The following is a 20,386-nucleotide window of genomic DNA, read 5'->3' as shown; positions in this document are numbered from 1 at the left end:
TGCAATACAGCTTTTTGTTCTCTGTACTTTATAGTTCTTAAATCTTTCTCCTTCCCAGACTCTCAATATTTTTTTCATTTTTAAAAGCCTTCTGTTTATTGCTTCCACTAATCTTTAGATCTCTGCTTAACCTCATTGCCCACTATTGCCCTTTTCTACATTTAGATTTAACCAGCATGTCAGTTGCAGTCTCTCCAGAAGGTTTCTTCTGAGAAAAAAAAAAAAAAAAAAAAAGAAAAAAAGAAAAAAATCCACATTTTTATGGTACTCGTGTTATCACAGCTTTCCTCAATTCTGTGTCCTGAAAAATCTATACTCGTCCTGGTTTTATAGGAAATGTCAATAGAAGTGGAGAAAAGATAGGAAATAAAGATTTTTTTGTTTTGAAAAAAGTCCCCCCCCTTTAAAATAAACTCATGAAAATCTTTGAGCATACCCCCTACATCCCTATCACTTCTGATACAGTCTGCAGAGAAAGGCAAGTCACAAATGGCAAATGGGTCTAAGCCTGACACACAAAGACTGAAGTTCCTGAAAGAAGTCTCAGAGGAGTTAATAATGGTGTCACAGATCCATCTGAGAGAATAGAAGAAAATATAAATGAATCTTCAAGTTTTAGACGAGGACTGATTATGCCCATCTTCTGAGTGTTGCTTATTGCTAGAGTTACATTTTTTGGTAGTTCTAAAGTGTCATACTCTATGCAGTCTTCAACGCTTTCAGTAAACTCATATTCTTTGCTTTTATTACCTACACTTAGGTACAGGTTTTCATTTTTGGCATTGACTGAAAGCAAGCAGAAAGCCATTGTGGGGGTTTTGTTGACTTTTGAAACTTGAGTCTACAGCAAATATTGAAATTAGCGTTCTAGAGCTTCTCTTTGAATATCGTCCATACTAACATTAACTTGTGTGGCACATTTTTCAGATATACCCAAGCCTTTTTGAATTTGTCTCGACATTTTTCTAAGATATTACTGCTCTATCACCTACTGGTGGCTCAAGCTTATCCACCTTCACTTCTGCAAAAGTGAACTTTATAGCCTTGAGTTGTAAACTCCTACTGCCCTGGTTTGATCATTTCTGTCAATTGGATCACAATGTATATTCTCAAAATTGTGACTTCCTTTCTTTAGCCATCTCCTTTACCTGACAAACCCACATCCTTAATTAACCATCAGTAATTTACTCACTTTTCATAGCCTGAATGTTTTCGAATTGCTACAAAGGAACAACATTTTGTATTAATGATGCTGGAAGAGGTGCTAGAATTTATTAGTCAAGATTCTCAGCTCTCTGGCTGTGGAAACTTCTCAAACAGCCAAATCAGTGTAGCTCAACTGAAGAAAAGAAGTGGAAATTTACATTTGGAACAGAGGACATGGGCCGGTTCGTTAGGAGCCAGAGCTAGTCCTCTTCCAAAATGCAGAAAGAGTATTACGAGCAGATGGTGCTATAGCTGCATTTGGGTAATAAAACATAGAGTTGCATAACCCATCTTTATTCTTACGCTTTTAACAACCATTTCCACTATGCTTGTGAACCATCCCACTTGAAAGTCTCCTGAGCCCCTGTATTTCATCAGTGATTTTCTGGCCTGCTTCCCTCAGCCTGCTTCATTTTTAAATTTGCTCAGTACACTTACTGGAGTTCTTTCGTTAGACAATCAAAGAAAAAATCCTTCAGAGGGATTAGTAATAAGTCTTAAGGTTGTGTCAAGCAAGCTTATGGTAAAAGGATTTCTTAAACATACGATGTATTAGTGAAAGTGATTGGCTAAAAAGGTGTGCACTTTCTACCTGTTGCCTGCTTCTCCACTTCCTGCAAGTCCTCAAGCTGGTAAGCAGAGTTGTTTATCTGGCATCTACAGAGCAGGCAGATGAAGTTTTCAGATGCACAAATTCTTAGTGATAGGTTCTAATGCATTGCAAGGTACAAGGATATTAGAAATAGGAGAAAGAATCCCCCCCCCCGTCATCCTTCCCTACCACAGTGTATACTGTTAAAAACGTGAGAGTTGCAGCTAAGGAAGACTAGTGCTATTTTGGTACACCTACTTTTGAGCGGCTTTATCTCACTGAAGTACTGTGGTCCTGCAGGTGCCATGGCAGTCTTTGTTCACATCGCCTGCACATTTCTGAAAGGGAAGAATATGTGTTTACAACTGCCAGTCTCTCTGACTCAAGGAAGGGACAGACTGAAAGCAGCAGGGTTGCGATTGCTAGCAGCTTGAATAAACAAACTGATGTTTCTCTCTCTTCTTCTCTCTCTTTTTACACTGCTGAGGAGAAACCATGAACATTTTCCAGCTGTGACAATTTGCTATTTTAAGACACAATGTCTGTTTTGCCTTCTTTATTCATCCAAGATGACTTTATGGACAATGGGGAGTTTAGAAGATTTAGAACACCTCACCTACTAAGTCAGATAAATACAAGCAACTAACAGGGGAGAAAAAACAAGTTTTATTTCTTATATAAAAATGTTATATTTTGCTTTATTTGAATAACTGCCATTCAATTATTCAGCAAGGATTTTACCATTAGAAAGAAATTATGCTTTTAAAATATAGGGTAATAATGAAACTAAAGGCACATCCCCAACACATCTATAGATGTTCCTTCCCAGTGCTGCCATATATGATGATCAGGTAAGACTGGGCCCCAATTCTGCTTATCCATGTGTAACCAGGACCTTGGGCTTCCGAGTCCCCCTTAAAACCTTTAAACTACTTAAAGCAGAACTTCGAAGGAGACACATAGCAACAGTCTGCAAAGAACTGTGTGAAACTTGTAAGAAACAAAAGTAATTTCTACACATACCTGAAAAATGATCAAGTTGTGAATAAAGCTGGCCACATAGATGGGAAGAGGATGGAAGAGGGAGAAGAACGAGGCTGAGACAACCTTTTTGTCATACAATTCATGACTTGGTGTAGATATAAATCTAGATGAAGAGGAGATGTGTAAGCAAAAACCACAGTCCTGGAAAGGGCCTTTACTCAGCTCTGTAAAAGGACCACAACAGTCCTTGTAGTATTATTTCTGCAGTTGCTAAAAGAATTACTCTGGGTGGCTGGAGATGAACTGTAGCAGCAACTGCAGCAGAAATTTCAGCAGCTTCCTGTGGTTATTCACAGGTCTGAACCGCATTTAACCAAAGTTTAATTTCATTGTCTGTGAAGGATTTCTTGCTTTCAGAAGAGGAGTTGTGTTGCAATGAGGCAGAATTCTGAAAAAGAGGATTGACATTAGTTACATTCACTGTCATGGTACTATGGTTGATTCTGGTAAGGATCCCAGTCCAAAGTAAATATGAGTTTGGATCTAGAGCCAGTTTAAAGTCACAGCCTCAGCTATGCCTGGTGATAACAGCTGAACAATAGGAGATACCGATTAGGGTAAACATTTTTCTCTCTTGTGAGACTATAAATAAAAATTTGAATGTGGCCTTATGGTCAAATGATTTATTCATCACTAATATATTATTTAGATCATTGAGAAATGTGTTACTTCAATTATTGAGAAATTGAAGGATTTTGTGAGGGGGTGGGGAGCATTTTTTAAAAGTCCTTAATGTACAGGCTGATGGGGATTGCTTCCTAGGTAGAAATAGTAGCTTTCATTCACAAAAGTAAATGCTGCCACTGCAGTATCTCAGGTGAAAATCTTTCTAGAATGTTTCACTTCTGGTGAAAAGCCAGGAGTTTCTTGGCTTTTTGCTTTGAGTGCGGAAATGCTTCCACAGTTCTGTTACCCTGCAAGAGGCTTCGCTCAGACAAAATAACAGAAAATGTTAACTTACAAAACAGACTGTCACAGCTGCAGTTGTTTTTTAAAAACACGTCAGTGATGAACAACTTGATCTAATTCAGAAAGAGTCAAAGACTGCAGAAACATTTGGCTGCTACTAGTTTAAAATAGCACCACCATAAAACACCATGTACATGTTAGTCTTCTAAGCGTATATTTCTTGTTGTTGACTTCATTGCACTGAAAATCAGCTTGAATTCTTTCTGTCGGTATCAAAATAGATGACACATCTCCCTATACTATGGGGGGTTTTTTTTGACTATACACTTGTAAATCTTAAATAGATATATTAGATCCAGGTAATGGCTATTTCAACTCATTTGCTATTTTTAGTATGCTTCATAGAGTATTCCTAACTATGCAGAAGCTAGCCGCATTGACTCTTGTGATACAGAACAGGCAAAAAGCAGCAGGCGGTACCTAAGGATCTATCCCTATAAATCTAATTGCTTACTTATCTGATTAGTTTTCCATGACTATCTCTCTTAAGCATAGTAAAATGTTGAAGACTGTTTATTTGCACCTATATGATACTAATTGCTACTCCTGCCTGAAAATTTCCATAATAAACTCATGGTCCCCACACTTAGTGCTGCTGTTCTGAGCCTCATGAAAGTAAGAACTGAGATTAGAAAGAAAGATGCAGCTGAAGGCAGAAATGCTCAGAAATATGGTGCTTTGCAAGTGATTTGATGGCAAACTGCACACAGCTTTGCTTTGAGAACTAGGTTATTCTGAACACCCCAAGAAAAAATAATAGAACCATGAAAAGCTGCAAAATGAGGTAAAGCAAAGTGTAAAAAATTTACACATATCCTACTTTACCTCCAACCCACCTGATAACCCCCATCATGCTGAGAAAAACAGGAACAAATACATCCATAACAAATAAACAATCCCAGGTGTCAGCACTGATGATCTTCTCTAGATACTTAAGGCATCCCAGTTATTCACAGTAACAGAGGCAATGGGAGAGGTCCAAAGCTTCTCTGAGTACTGCCATGTCACAACTCTCCCAAGAATTTCGATTCCTTCATTAAGGCAATGTCATTACCATGACCTGCTCACAAGCTTGACTGAAATTTCTCTAACAATGCACAGCACTGCAGACAGTATCATCTTATCCAGGCCCACCTCAGCTTTTTCCAGGGCATTAGCTGAGAAAGGTAGATTTGAGGGCAAACAGAAATCTAAGAGAATGCCCAAAGAAAATGAAAGCTTATGAACTCTACAGTAGTTATTGTTATACAACATTATGAGCTAATGAAAAAAAGAGCAGCAACGGAGGCTGCTAAAGGTGCAGCGCATCTCATCAGTCACTGCATTTGTACTTAAGGATCAGAACCAGCGCTGCAGTTTGTATGCTGGGCTTTCACATGCCCAGCATACAAATCTTACGTTCCAGATAGCCTCTGGAGCTAATATGAGGCCATCCGTGTTTTTTTACTGATTAGTAAAGGGCATGAATTCTTCTCTAGGGCAAAGCTAGTACGTTTACTCAGACTCCTACGTAAATTGTCCCAGGATCCTAATTTGATGTACTCCGGTGGAAAGTTATTAGGGTCAGAGGACTTAAGCTGTATTCTAACACATATTAGATTTAAATAATCCTGTCTCATCTCTTCTGGCTCATATCCAGTTTATTTTAACATGTTTTGCTGAGTGAGTTGGTTCGTAAGGTTTAACCAAGTTTTAACAGCATCTAGTGACATTTTACTAGCAAGTAGACAAACCTCACCAATCCAGGCTCCAAAGTGCATCAGTGTTCAATTTTTGTAAGATTTCACAGGAGACTGAATTTCCCAGAGGAAACTAAGGAAACATGATTTGCCAGACTAAGTATCTCAGGCTTTCAAACTACACATATGTCTGGGCTGTTATAGCTCCCTGTGGAAGCTAGAGATATATCTTGCATTTACTGTGCACCAGCTATCAATGGCAGCTAGTGCCAAGTAAGAAATTTGCAGAAAGCTTATTAAAAAAAACCCCACCATGAGTACTGCAGTCCATGTTTTTCTTTGCATTTTTAGCAGCAATCTGACAGGATGTGTCAGGGCTCCTTGCCTTGTCCTTGCAGCCTCCCCAGAAAATACGAGGGGAATGTTTTGTGTTTCTTTCTCTCCCCCTCCTTTCTCTGTCCATACACTGTCCAGCTATTTGAAAACACTGCATAAATCTAATGTGAGGGAAATGCCTCTATAAGTTAATTAGATTAGAAGAAAATAAACTAGAAGAATGTATGAACAGACAGACCACATGGACATAATCTGTTTGAAATTATCAGCTTAATGAAATAAACTTCAGCCAGGTGTGAAAATACTGTCACCATACATTTAAATTGGAACTCTGGAAACACTTGATTCTATTTTTTCCCTTTATTTTTCTCAACTCTTCATTCTTGTGACAGTAGTCAGTTATAAGGCAAATTTTTTTTTCCTTGAAACTCATCCTAGGCCATTTCACTCGAATGAGCCTGCAAACCACTGAAAACCCTTGCTCAGAACTTAAGACAATGAAACAGGAACCTGAGCAGTGTTTCATAGGATTAGTCCTTGACATAGAAGATGGCCTCTGGGTAGGACATTGTTTATTCTTATCACCTCCAGGCACTACAAATAGTCTTACTATTCCAGAGTCCATGGGGAACACCTGCACCCATTTGTTTCTTAATATGGTACTATATAGAAATAATAACCTTGGAAGAAGGTGAAATGTTTCTTTATTCCAATGGAAAATGGAATGCAAATGTACACAGTGCAACAGAATTTGTGTATCAGCAGAGAAGCTCCGGACCAAATAAGAGCTTGAAGAAATGACTGGGCACAGATTGGTGAAAGGCAAACCAGACTGGAGTAATGCATTTTCAAGGAGCTGAGCTGGCTGCTAGGTCTGTTGGCATAACTCAGTATCATAAAAACAGGCCAGAGGAAGGCATATTTTGTGTTGAATTAAATACTTAAATATCTCTTCTACTAGTTGTGGCATTAGGTGGGAAACTAGCAAAATGCAAGCTGTTATCGTAAGCATTGAAAACTTAAACAATGGAGTTCCAGACTCAGCCATTGTGAATAACTCTTTATTTGTTCCACATAGCATGCAGTAAATCAAGTTTAAAGATATTCAGATCCATGTACATGTTAACCCAAGTGACTAGAATTCAACACCCTTCTTAAACTAGTAATTTGTCAGAAATATCTAACTTTACCACTGTTTTCAGTACATAAGCTGTTATCTTGACAGATCAAGATAAGAAATGCAAGACTGTTTTCTTGTAATACTTACATGGTCATTTATGTACAGGAAAAAGGGAGATAAATTATATTACGAAGAGAAACCACAGAGCACAGACTTCTCAAGCAATGAGTCGATCCTTTAGACTGGGATATAATATCAAACTGCACTGGGACAACAGGGAATTCATGAGGTTATGCTTCGTTGCATCTGTAAATAAATAGATATTTAAAAAAATATGTTTAATGCTTTTAAAATACGATTCAGCAAAGAAAAAGAGCAGTGCGGTGAGATAAAAAGATGATTTATCCCATGGCCAGTGTGCTTCAAATTGACCAGAGAAAGTAATCTAATCAGACTTTATTAAACTGATTCTGCGGTACATCCTCGATGCCTGGAAGCATTGTCTGAGCTGGTCTGCAGTCTAATCCTACTTTAGGAGGCTTGCCAACTATTTAGCCTTTTCGAGGTAGAAATACAGACGCATACAATTTAGTTATTGCAAACTGTTTTAATAAGAAAAAATGTGAACTTTTGATGATGCCTGACTTCTGAGAAAGGCTCCGTTCGTGACAGCAGTATTTAAATAACTCTGAACAAGCGCATGCATTTTATTCAGAGCAAGCTATATCAGATACTGTAGGCTCACAAACCAGCCTAAAGAGCTGCTGCCAGGTTATATAATCTTTGAGCACTCATCCAAGGCAGCCCTGAAGGCAAGCACAGAGGGGAGAATAGCTAAGGGGTTGGTTTTGCTTCAGCCATTTCCCCTATTGCGTGACAATTGCTGCCCCGTAAGCTGGCAATATTGACAGTGGCAGTTTCAGACCCATATCAAAAAGGAAGCTCCATTTGTGTGACAGAGAGCTCCCCACAGATTGCCAAAAAAGCACACTCAAAAAATAAGGGCAGGCTGTTGTCAGTCCTTGCTTGCACATACAGATGTTTAAGTTTGCTCTCCTCATCCTTTGTTTGCCTGGTTAAAACTCAACAAGTTCCCATGTCATAGAATCGTGGAATCACAGAATGGTTTGGGTTGGAAGGGACCATAACCATTGTCTAGTTCCAACCCTCCCCTGCCATCGGCAGGAACACCTTCCACTTGACCAGGTTGCTCAAAGCGCCATCCAACCTGGCCTGGACCACTTCCAGGGATGGGGCATCCACAGCCTCTCTGGGCAACCGGTTCCAGTGCCTCACCACCCTCACAGTAAAGAACTACTTCCTTACATCTAATCTAAATCTACCCTCTTTCAGTTTAAAACCATTACCCCTCATCCTATCACTACATGCCCTTGTAAAAAGTCCTTCTCCAGCTTTCTTGTAGGTCCCTTTAGGTACTGGAAGGCTGCTATAAGGTCTCCCCGGAGCCTTCTCTTCTCCAGGCTGAACAACCCCAACTCTCTCAGCCTGTCCTCACAGGGGAGGTGCTTCAGCTCCTTGACTATTTTCATGGCCTCCTCTGGGCTTGCTCCAACAGATCCATGCCCTTCTTATACTGGGGGGCCACAGAGCTGAATGCAGTACTCCAAGTGGGGTCTCATGAGAGCAGAGTAGAGGGAGAGAATCACCTCCCTTGACCTCCTGGTCATGCTTCTTCTGATGCAGCCCAGGATACAGTTGGCCTTCTGGGCTGCAAGTGCACATTGCCAGGTCATGCTGAGTTTCTCATCAACCAACACTCCCAAGTCCTTCTTCTAAGGGCTGCTCTCTATCCATTCTCTGCCCAGCCTGTATTTGTGCTTGGGATTGCCCCAACCTATGTGCAGGACGTTGCACTTGGTCTTGTTGAACTTCAAGAGGTTTGCACAGGCCCACCTCTCAAGCCTGTCAAGGTCCCTCTGGATGGCATCCCTTCCCTCCAGCGTGTCGACTGCACCACACAGTTTGGTGTCATCGGCAAACTTTCTGAGGGTGCACTCAATGCCACTGTCCATGTTGCAGACAAAGATGTTAAACAGTGCTGGTCCCAATACTGACCCCTGAGGAACACCACTCATCACTGGTCTCCACTTGGACATCAAGCTGTTGACCCCAACTCTTTGACTGTGACCATCCAGCCAATTCCTTATCCACCGAGTGGTCCATCCATCAGATCCATATCTCTCCAATTTAGAGACAAGGATGTCATGCGGGACAGTGTCAAATACTTTGCACAAGTCCAGGTAGATGATGTCCATTGCTCTTCCCTTATCCACCCATGCTGTAATCCTGTCGTAGAAGGCCACCAAATTTGCCAGGCATGTTTTGCCCTTAGTGAAGCTATGTTGGCTGTCACCAGTCACCTGCTTATTTTTTATGTGCCTGGGCATAGTTTCCAGGAGGATCTGCTCCATGATCTTGCCGGGCACAGAGGTGAGACTGACTGGCAGTCTCTGGCAGACTGTCTTGTGGTAAAAAGATAACATGGAGAGACTCCTTTTTTTTCACAGACCTGAGGCAGTGCAAGGAAAAGAGCTTATTGTGTTCAACAAAGACATGAAGTCATTACATTTCATGCACATTAATTCATTCCAGGAAGTACTGAATTTTCTCTGTGTACTGATTTTGGCTGAGATAGAGTTAATTTTCTTTATAGACCCTGGTACGGTGCTAGGTTTTGGATTTGTGACCAAAACAGTGTTGAGAGCACAACAGTGGTTTAGCTATTGCTGAACAGTGCTTACACAGCTTCAAAGCTTTCTCTGTTTCTCATGCTCACCCTGCCAGCAATTAGGGTGGGGATGACAAGAAGTTGGAAAGGGACACAGCCAGGACAGCTGACCCCAACTGACCAAAGGAGTATCCGGTGCTGTATGACATTATGCTCAGTAATAAAAAGTTGGGGAAAGAAGGAGGAAGGGAGGCACATTCAGAGCTATGGCATTTGTCTTTCCAAGTGACTGTTATGCATGATGAAGTCCTGCTTTCTTGGAAATGGCTAAACACCTGACTGCTGGTGGGAAGTAGTGAAATAATTCCTTCCTTTGCTTTGCTTGTGTGCACAGCTTTTGCTTTCTCTATTAAACCGTCTTTATCTCAACGCACAAGTTTTCGCACTTTTACCCTTATGATTCTCCCCCCCATCCCACTGGGTTGAGTGAGTGAGCAGCTGTGTGGGGCTGAGCTGCCTACTGGGGTTAACCCATGACACTTGGGCACAGTATTTTTCACTATTTTACTGAGGATGGTGCAACTGTGCTGTGTGCTGTCTTCCCTGACAAAAGAATAATATAGCACTTTTTAAGTTAAAAATCTGAGGAAAAGCCAACTTGCTGATCACACCCTTCAAGAAATTGCTCTCTCCTTTGTATTTTGCCTGCAGTAATGCCAATGTGCAATATTACAAGACCTACTTAATTAGTCAGTTCCATACTCTTTAATCTACCAACACACATTATTCCTCCTATTGTCTCCCTCAGTTTTGCGTTCTCTCACCCGCACTCTGCAAGACCATCCGCACTTTTCTTTTGTGTTTCCAGCTTGATAAGTGCTTCTGGAGAAAGTCTTGAATCTATCTATGTTCTTTTCTCTCCTGGTGAAGCAATACTACTTGTGTAATTCCTCTGATGTGTGTCCATGTCTTAAATTGCTGACTCAGTCTTTAATCCTTCTTCTACATTCATCTTCTGTTTGTTCATGACCTTCTGCACTTCAAGAAACAAGTTGGTCATTCTCGTAGAACTGCCAAAGTCTATCAGGACTCAAATATTTCATTCTGATTGCCTTCCTTTCTTGCCTCAATCAGGCAGGCCCTGTTAGATATGTGTATGTGGAAACACACAAGTCTTGAGTTTTCAGGGTACACATGATGTAGAATTCTATGGAAGGAAGGAGAATAACAAGTCTCTTTCATCAGATGGGTAATACCTCACACAAGAGATGCTACCAGATCTTCTGCATGTTGTTTAAGAGTTTACCATGAGGTTTCTGGTAAGGCTGTACACCAGTGCACAAAGGCAGTGCATAAATAAAAAAATTGACAATATTCCCTATAACTGGAAGGATTAGGATCAGCAGCAAAATGCGTGTTCATTGTTTCCCAGTGCCAGATTGAAGTATTGAGTTACAGAAAGGTCCTACATGATGACAGATGAAAAGCAAAGTAAGATGCAAAGTAGGATTAACTCTATAGCATTAGCATCTGCAACTCAGGTACCTTGAATGGTAATAAAGGCTTTCTAGAAATATTTAGCTTTCCTGGCTTTTCTTCCCAATTACACTCTCATTCTTTCTCTGTGATTTCACTTCATACCTGTCAGAAAGAGTTTCCAGAATTTTCCCTTTCCTTTTGTGATGGTGTCTTAAATGCTGGCATTCCCCTTATTCTGGCCTTCCTAAGACACACATCATATTCTCTCCACTTCTTGTTATATATATCCAAATAATCCACTTTTCTAGTACTATTACCATTCCACTTCCCATTCTAGCTTACTCCACTAGCTTATTGTTGTCCACTGCTCACCTGTCTTTTCATGTTGGAGGTTCCTTCTACATTCCCATTAGCTTTACAAAGATTCTCTTTTATCTAACTGGTTCTTTCTATTGCTCCAGGACCATCCCCCACACCCCCATCTTAGTGTTGCCTTATATTAGTGAAATAAGTATAGCCTAGGGATAAATGGGGTTGGGATACCGTCCCTCACATGAACCATGTGAAAAGAGCATGTGCCTGTGTTCAGAGATGCGATGAGAATGGAAAGCCTACATTGAATCAGCTGGCCTTAATGATTCCCATCTATCCTAGTCCTAGTGCTGGCAATACCTGTGGTGTTCCCAGAACAGTGCAGCACTACGGTTCCTCTCAGTCCTCTTGCTTAGGCACAAAATGGGTTGGAAACATTTTTTGCTGGGGTTCCAGCAGTTGCAGTGCTCTAGAAGAAGAGTCATGGGCAGAAGTTAACAGAGGACAGGAGCACCAATGCATCCTTCCTAGTAAATCTGTGCGTGAAGAAATACCAGTTTTCACCTCTAAAATTCTTACTTGAATCTAATTCTGTTAAAAATAATCTGGCCAATGTCAATGGGCTTCCACCATGGTCAATGATGTCTATAATTTAATTTGTATTTATTTTGTTTTGGAGAACTTTGTGGAACTGTTTCACTCCATGTGCCTGCAAAATGTATGGATTAGAATAGCTTGATCCTGAATGAAGTGTAACTAGAGAAAAAAGGAAAATAAACAAAGAATTTCAAGTTCCCCAAATTTATAGTAATTATAAAGGCTATTTTATAAGCCTTTAAAAAGTAAAGCATTAAAAGATAGGTTTAGAACATTCTCAGTGATCGCTGGAGATTAGCTGTCAGGTTTTATTTGTTCTCTCACCTGTCAAACTGCAGGCCATGCAAGCCTCATATTTCTAACCTGTTCCTTTAAAATTCTTAGGTTTCGTATGCTCAATGCTAACCCGATTATTTTATTTATTTATTTTACTTGTATGATGGCCTTGCATTTGGAAGGCTGCCTGAGGAAAGATGCCTAAAGGAAAAGAGGGAACCCAGACAGCTATAAAAATATCTTGCATTCTTTTCACAGCATAATATTTATGGGCATGATGGCAACCCTCCTGCCTTTTAATGCTGGAGCTCTATATAGTAGAGGAGACCACATCACTATTGCCCTGGTGTGATCTTCGGTGAGATGCAGATAGTGCCATGCTGTGATATTTACAGCATTGTGTCCTGTGTTTAGTGGCAGATCTGCTAACAACGGCAAATCTATTCCTGGCCTTAGAAAGTGGAATTCTGCCTACTCACTCTTTCCTCTCTCTGCGTTGCCTTCCTCTTGTCATGCACGTTACATTTAGACCTTTGATGTTAAGTAGAGTCCAGCCAAAAAAGAACTTTGAGTGCTTTCAGATTTCTGAGTATGGGGTGGATTTGAATTCCCAGATTAGAAGTAACCCTTCTGATTTTAGTATTGGTTTGTGTCCAGAACCATATGGCACCTAATTTCTAGCTGTATTCACGTGCAGCCAAGAACTCACAGCCAATCTGAACAAACCTGGGACAAGCTGACAGAAATAGTATTACAGGCAGAATAATAACAAAAGATTTACACCAAAGAGGATAGAAACCTCACAAACTTTGATCACTTTGATCTTACAAGTTTTTATAAGATTGCAGGAAAAACTGAACATTAATTCTACTTTTATCTATAGTAACCAATTTCATCTGCTAAAAATTAAGTGTACTTTCTAAACTAGCCGTTCATAATCCCTCTGATGAAGAGAAACAGAAGGACAATTAAATCAGCATGTCTTAAACAACTAACTTTTTAAAGTGGAATGAATGGCTCACTGGGGGCTCCTTTCTCTCTCCATGAACTGCAGACAATTACTTTAGCCCAGACATATGATGTTTATATGTCTCAATGTTTTTATACAACCTAATGTTCTCAGCCTCTGTGTAACTTTTATATGCAAAAACCAGAGCAGGGTACAGTTATGAACCCCACTTTCTAACTATCCCAAGGGCCATGTTTTTTGCATGTTTTTTCTCTGTCTGGAGAGGTTAAGGCAAAGATCAAGTTTAGATTGTTTTTTCACTCTTCCCTTAAAAAGTAGAGCAAAAAAAAGGTTGCAAAATCTGTGAACAAACAGGGATTGGCTGAACAGTACTAATTCATAATGAAAATAACTTGTTAAACTATTTTCATAGCACTGTTTATACAAAGACCAAAATAACCTCTTTTAAAAAAATCAGTGCTTTAAGTCTTGGGATGTATGTAAACTAATTTACTGCTTTCTTTGTACAAATAGAAGAGAGAAATCTAAAGTAACATGAAGAGATAAAAATAGAACCCATTCTTCTCACTCCTATAGCTGGGCTTTTACCATATTATCATTCTTCTCCCTCTCCAAATCAATAAATTAACTGACACTAATCATCCTCAAAGCAGCAGTGCCTTTACTGCATGTGTAGCACTCACTAAAGGTGCATTTGGGCCTCCCCAGTCAAGAGGAAAGATTAATCCAACACAGTACTTCAAATGTTGGGAAGAGTTGGACACCTTCTTTCCCAGCAGCTTCCCCAAAACACCAGCACAAAAAGCATCTCTAAAATGCCTGTAGTAGCAATCAGTATCCCCAGTAGAACTTCAGCACGTCTGAAGAAACCAAAGTGCATAACCAGTAGTTTGCATGGCAGTCAGCTTTTAGCTGTGAGGAGCTTCAGTTACCACATTCCCACCTTCCACAAGGCATGAGGATACAATGCATTTGTGGCAGAGTAACGTGAGTGCTCTCTCCCTCTGCATTGCATGAATGGCTGAGCCCATCATCACTCACACAGGAGCACATGCAGCTGGGAAAGCTGAGCCTGGACATTTCAGTCCTTGGAGGCATCATGGAATGAGAAATTCTTAACGTATACAGTTCTTTTGAGGACTGGGAAACTTTTTTACTTGGGACATTTAAATCCTAGGATGTGCAGTCTATGATCTGTTGTCAGAAGGTTTGCTAGTCAGTGTTTGCGTCCAGTTTCTGATACAGAAATGGGAAAGCAAACATATGTATTTGTCAAAAATCCTAAAAATATCAATAGCATCCATGTAATATTAAACATCTGTATAGGTGTTTATGCAATAGGGTCCAGGGTAAGATGCAGTTTGTCTTTGAGTATCTATTGAATGCATCAAGACCCCAAATCCTCTGGACTAACATGACAGCTTAGAAATCATTGCTTCCTTCTTTGCTTTCACTGGCCACAGCCTGAACTTTAACGTTTTATAGTGTTGAACTTTACATTTTTATAGTGTTCTGCTTTGTGCTTCAGTTTATAGTGTCTTCATCTCCCTGTCACACTACTAGGCTTCATTGTCTAGCTATACTCAGCACAGTCAGCCTCACTATGCCAGCCTTCAGAGAGCTGTTATCCTTCATCTAACAAATGTGTCCCCAAAATTAGACATGTCTCCTCCTTGACACACCTTTCTTTCAGGATGACATGATTTTTGAATGGTTTGGTCTCCCAAATGTTCATACCATACATCTTTTTACAGCATCTAACCTTGAAGTTCAGCAGGCTTGGTATGATACCTTTCTAGAAACTACACAAGAACAGAGCATTTCATGAAACACTTTGACTAACCTGCAAGTGACATTATCCAGGAGCTAATAACTGCACCTACATGCAGTTCTGATGGTTTTGAAGATGCTGGATACAGAAGTCACGCTGTATGCTTTCAAATGAAGACTGAATCTTGGCTAATTGGAGAACCTTGACAAATCAGAGAAAGGACAGTGATAATTGTGTGTTATGTTTCAAGTGTCCGTCAGCTTTTATAATTATTAAGGAATGTTTGTCAGTCATGAACTTCAAACAGTGAAGTAGATTATACTCTACTTAGTGTGTTTACCACTTCATACTCGTGTTTCAAAACAGCTGAAATAGATTCCACCTAGACAGAACTTTCTGTCCTGCATATTTTGTATATGTGCATGTAGTTGATACTGTCCTGCTTCCTGGTATCTGCAGCTGCTATCATAATTTTTTAATGAGCTGTCAGAATAAATAATTTTTTAAAAGCACCAATAATTTAAATAGCAGTATCTGAAGGTGTTAATTCTTCTGTTCTCATGCCTGCTGCATATGTGAGTGTCAAATTAATTTCTATTCAGTTATTTCAAAATTTCTATTAAAAATAATGCTGGTATGCATCTAGCAAGCTGAAACAAGCAAGGCACAAAACTTAGGAGCCTAAGTAGTAGCCTTTTGACCTAAAAAGTGCTTATGATGGGTGTATGTATACAATCTGAGTACAGAATTGCCTATCTTGTCAACATCATGATATGCCAGAAGGTGTTTATAATTCAAATCAATAACATACCCTTTCCTTAGAAAAATCATGTCACATAAGATTACACACTATTATGTACAGAACAATTCAGTGCATTGAGATTCTCATGCATCTGTTTGGCTGCACTTACATGGCAGGGAGACTGGCTACTTCTGCAGCTCCGGTCCTTGGCCATCCAGACTGTGGAAAACATTGGCCTACACTGCTGCTCTTTCCCTCTCTGAACATTCAAATTTCATTTTAAAGGAAAGAAGGATGTGTGAAGGCATGGTGTGCATACAGGTACCATTCTGTTATGGAGTCGTTTGTCATATAGCTGAGATGCAGACAGTGATCTGGCGGCTGTGAACACACTGAAGAAGACTTAAAAATGAACTCAGACTTTTCTAAACACTTTTGAGCAACTATCAGGCATCTCAACAGTGTATGACGGCCTTGTCTTCCTGTGCAGACTTGACTGAGTAATGAACGACCCCTTAGTAATAAGAATTTACCTACAGGGTCCATAGGATTCCTATATTTAGCCATAAACAACAGCAGTAAAGGAACATACTGTATTTTCCTTCTGCTCCAGTTAGTGCTAAGTGTTGTAAAAATTAACAGATACAGACCGTTATATTCCTTGCACCAAAATCTTTGTGGAATGTGACATCACCATGTGCCTTGTAACTGGTGAGACATTTTTTTCCCTATGTACTTCGTTTCTAAATAAAGCAACAACAATTTTGCCCTCCTCCCTTTTGTCTCTGGTTTCTAATGCTGTGATATTAATAAGGAGTGACATGTTTAAAGCCTTTATTTATACCGGTGAAGAATATTTTTGCAAGATATATAGTGTAGTATATAAATGTAGGACATTTTATGGTAAGGCAAGAGATTTTCCTCACAAAAAATCATTAGTCAAACCAGTAGATCATTACAGTAAATTAAGAAAGAGAAATACTTTTTGTGGACATTCAAGCAATGTAATGCACACAACTGCCCTCTACGAAAAGTGCTGTGATAAAATCTGCCTGATCTATGCACTATTCACTCTGGCCAGCCCATGGGATTATGCTCAGCCTCAAAGTGGGAATAAGAGGAACGGAAATGGTTTCAGTCTGATAGCAACAGCTGTTATAGCGTAATAAAGAGTTGCAATGCTGCTGACTTCTTCATCTTGCCCTTCCTCAGGATTCTCTTCAATCTGAAGGTCACTAAATTCCTTAAGTATTCAGTAAAGATTTCTCAAGTCCTCCCACACACATTAGGGCCTGCTGCTTGTTACTCAGGGTGGCACAAGACCATCATGAGTTTTAGACTCTTCCTCCACAGTGCTGTGGCAGATTCCTCCCCTTTTCTTTTGTCTGGAAGACAGGTTACTTTTGAGCACCTTCCTCACTTGCTTTGACGCCAAGTGATTTCTAGCAGCAGTTTCCCAGTCTTTCTTTCCCCCGATCTCATCAAGTGAGAAGATGCACAACCAGTTTGGTGCAAGAAGAGGAACAGTCAAGTCAAGTTACTGCACAGCAAATCCAGTAACTATCCACACAGGTGATGAGTCTGGTTAGATTTGGGGTCCTCTATGCTGGAAGAAACAAAACAAATATCTTTTGGAGTGAACAGAGGAGGAGATAAAGCTATACGACTTTCTAAAACCTGCTTTAATCTAATCTAATCTGAAGACTTGGGCTATATATTTAGTAATAAACAAACGTTGTTGCCCATACAACGGTGAAAGAAAACCAGGCCCTGCACCTAAGGGATCTTCTACTTTGCACTTCCCAGAGTCATTCCTCAAGGACACAACTGCACCCTCAGTAACCACACTTTTGATTTAAAAATTAAGGCACACTAAAGGCCATAATCTCCATCTCATTAGTAATCATAAACTTTTAGATCATGTTGAAAAGAACATCATGATTCTCCACTGCAGAATGGAGACCAGTGTTACAAATACTGACATAAGTGGCTTTCTTTTCCATATTTAGTTTTCTTGTATTCTTTTCAGCTTTCCAAAATTGTTTTTGTAAAAGTGAATTTGTGCTCATTTTTCCAAATAAGATGGTTAAGGACATATGTCACTAATGGCACAATAGCTTCATGCATTTAGTCCTAGGATCTATGCTTATTAATAATCAGAAAGTTCTTTACTAGATCTGCTTAGGAAAATACCTCAGTGTCCTAGTATATTATGTCCTTCAGAGGTTTACGTACTTACTTGAAAGATTAGGCATATCTAAACATTACAAATGGCTTGTTGCTGACCAGAAACTCTTGTGAGTTGCTGACTTAATATGCTGGAGTGTTATTTTTCTTTAAAAAAACCTGACATTGTCAGCGCTGTTTAAAAACATATGGTCTTACAAAGAGGCTAAAGGCTGCGGAGCAATGGAGACTTTCCCCACAACTGCGGAACAACTGGGTGGGAAAGTACCTAATGTGCTATTCTGCTTTTCACCTAAGTGGTAGATGTTTCCTAGTCTAGTTCTGTAGGACAAGTGAGAGTGTCCTACTGCACGATCTCATTCCAGAATCCATTCCTAATTCTTTAATACCTCACATTTTCTTTTTTGAAATTAAATTTTCTTCTGTGAGTTGAAAGTGTAGCCTCTGTGTGAAATAGCCTGTGCCTTTCCTACAATTTTTTTCATCCCTAGCTGGCATATTGAATTTGCACAGAAAAATTTGATATCGGAGCACATGTAATTATTGAGGTTTTGTTGTTATTATTGTTTTTCTCCAAAAGCACTTTTCCTGCCTACTAAATATCTGAATTATAATGTTTAGGAGTACACAGAGCATTTTCTTTTCACATTTCACAGAAGGATCATTTGGCATGTGCTGCCTGTTAGATTGCCTTGGAAGAAGTGAGTGACAAGTGATTTCATGTTTGCTTGCACTGAAGTTGCCACATTTTCCAAAATACTCTGTGCAAATATTCTATGGAACGCATAGCACAATGCAATACGGTTCCTGAAACTATTGTTCAGATTTTCATAGAATCACAGAAAATTTGATTTTTCTTTTTTTTTAGAGTGGAAATCAGACATACAATTATGACAAAGCAGTCCTGAGCTGATTTTTCCATCCATTCACTTACTTCAGCTGTTCAGTATTTTCCTACGGTATCATATTGACACAGAAGGAAAGGAAACACATTTTCAAACCTCTTCGCTCAAAATAAGTGAAAGAATCATGCTTCTTTCCACAAGCTGAATTCATAAAGCTGGCTGTATGGAGTCTTTTCCAAGATATGAAACCCCTCAATGCATTTTCAAATAATTTTGTGGCACAAAAAGAGTAATATCTGATGAAGGAACTTGGCAAACATTCCTGACGGGATAAGTTCTGTAGGGCAAAGGCAATATAAACAGAAGACAGCACTCATCTGCTTTATCATTGCCTAACGGCTCACTCCTTGTATTAAATGATAAGCTAAGACTTCCCAAAGATGTTGAGTATGCTACTTCAGACAGATTTAGATATTGATTTTTAAGATATGCCTCTACCCACTGTCTGACACATGAAGAGGTTTCATTTGGGCAACTGAATCATCAGTCATTTCTGAAAAACCTGGCCCTCCCCATGGTTAGACAGCTGCACAAGATGCCAGGATGCCATTTCCAGCAAAGTTAGTTGGCCTCTTCTGATGCTGCAGTGAGATTTATCTGGGATTTTAAGGCATCAGGAATGAATCCAGATCTAGGTTTACCATCATGTAGGATAAAACAAGAAACAAAGGTGAAGAAAATAAACATAAATGTTTACTGTGTTTCCTGTTCATAAAAAAAAGTTTTCTGAAGACAAAAATCCAGGAGTGGTGGGAGGTTCTTTTTTGTGTATCATTAGGTTATACAAAGAAGCTTGAATATTTTCTTTTTCAAAGGATTTTGTCATTAGGAATTTTAGGAATGTGGAGTCTTTTACTCCCCCTTCTTATAGAGAGTTGAATGATACAACATTGTGTACAGGGAAAAATCTGAACATTAAGTGAAGTGGTCAGTTATTAACAAATATCTAACAGGCATTTTAGAATAGCTCTTAGCAACTACAAAACAACATTTGAAGCACCCTTAATAAACACAATTTTCTCAGCATTGTCTCTCTCTTACTGTTTTGTTACTGGCATTGGGAGGACCTGAATTTGTAACATATATTTCTGTAGCACCAAAAGCATGCATTATTTTAAAATTTGAAAATACAAGAGTGTAATGACAGTTTTCTCTCCTTACGGTAAGTAATATTAAAAGCCTTTTTAAGCCCATTATTCTTTATGGAAAAGTTTAAAGAATATTAGTGACAGGAAATAAAATGAAGCTTGAGTACAGCAAGAGGAACCCAAACATACTTTTGTTTTCTCAAAATAGCACTTAGCATCTTTGCAAATGTGGTCATCTAAAACTTAGGCAGATTAGTCTTTGCTAGGAAACAATTAGTTGGATGCATTTTCTGGTAGTTTGTATCTAATTCCTATTTTGTACTGCAAACCAACTCTTTAATCTATCTGATTAATTTTCTGCATCCATCAGTTTACATGACAAAAGAAAAACCACCCGTTACAGATCTTAGTGTTTAAATTAATT

At 39.4% G+C, this 20,386-nt stretch overlaps 1 long non-coding RNA gene across 1 annotated transcript; it reads left to right on the top strand.

The window, feature by feature from the left end:
• Positions 1–1,793: 1,793 nt before the first annotated feature.
• LOC115337508 lies at positions 1,794–16,555 on the top strand. Its single transcript, XR_003922168.2, has 2 exons — positions 1,794–1,931; positions 15,024–16,555. It is a non-coding gene; the product is annotated as an uncharacterized LOC115337508 (long non-coding RNA).
• The last annotated feature ends 3,831 nt before the right edge of the window (positions 16,556–20,386 follow it).

Source organism: Aquila chrysaetos, chromosome 2, assembly GCF_900496995.4.
Source record: "Aquila chrysaetos chrysaetos chromosome 2, bAquChr1.4, whole genome shotgun sequence".
In the NCBI taxonomy this organism is placed as follows: domain Eukaryota; kingdom Metazoa; phylum Chordata; class Aves; order Accipitriformes; family Accipitridae; genus Aquila; species Aquila chrysaetos.
Note: the sequence above shows the minus strand (reverse complement) of the source record. Positions and strands in the feature narration are given on the sequence as shown.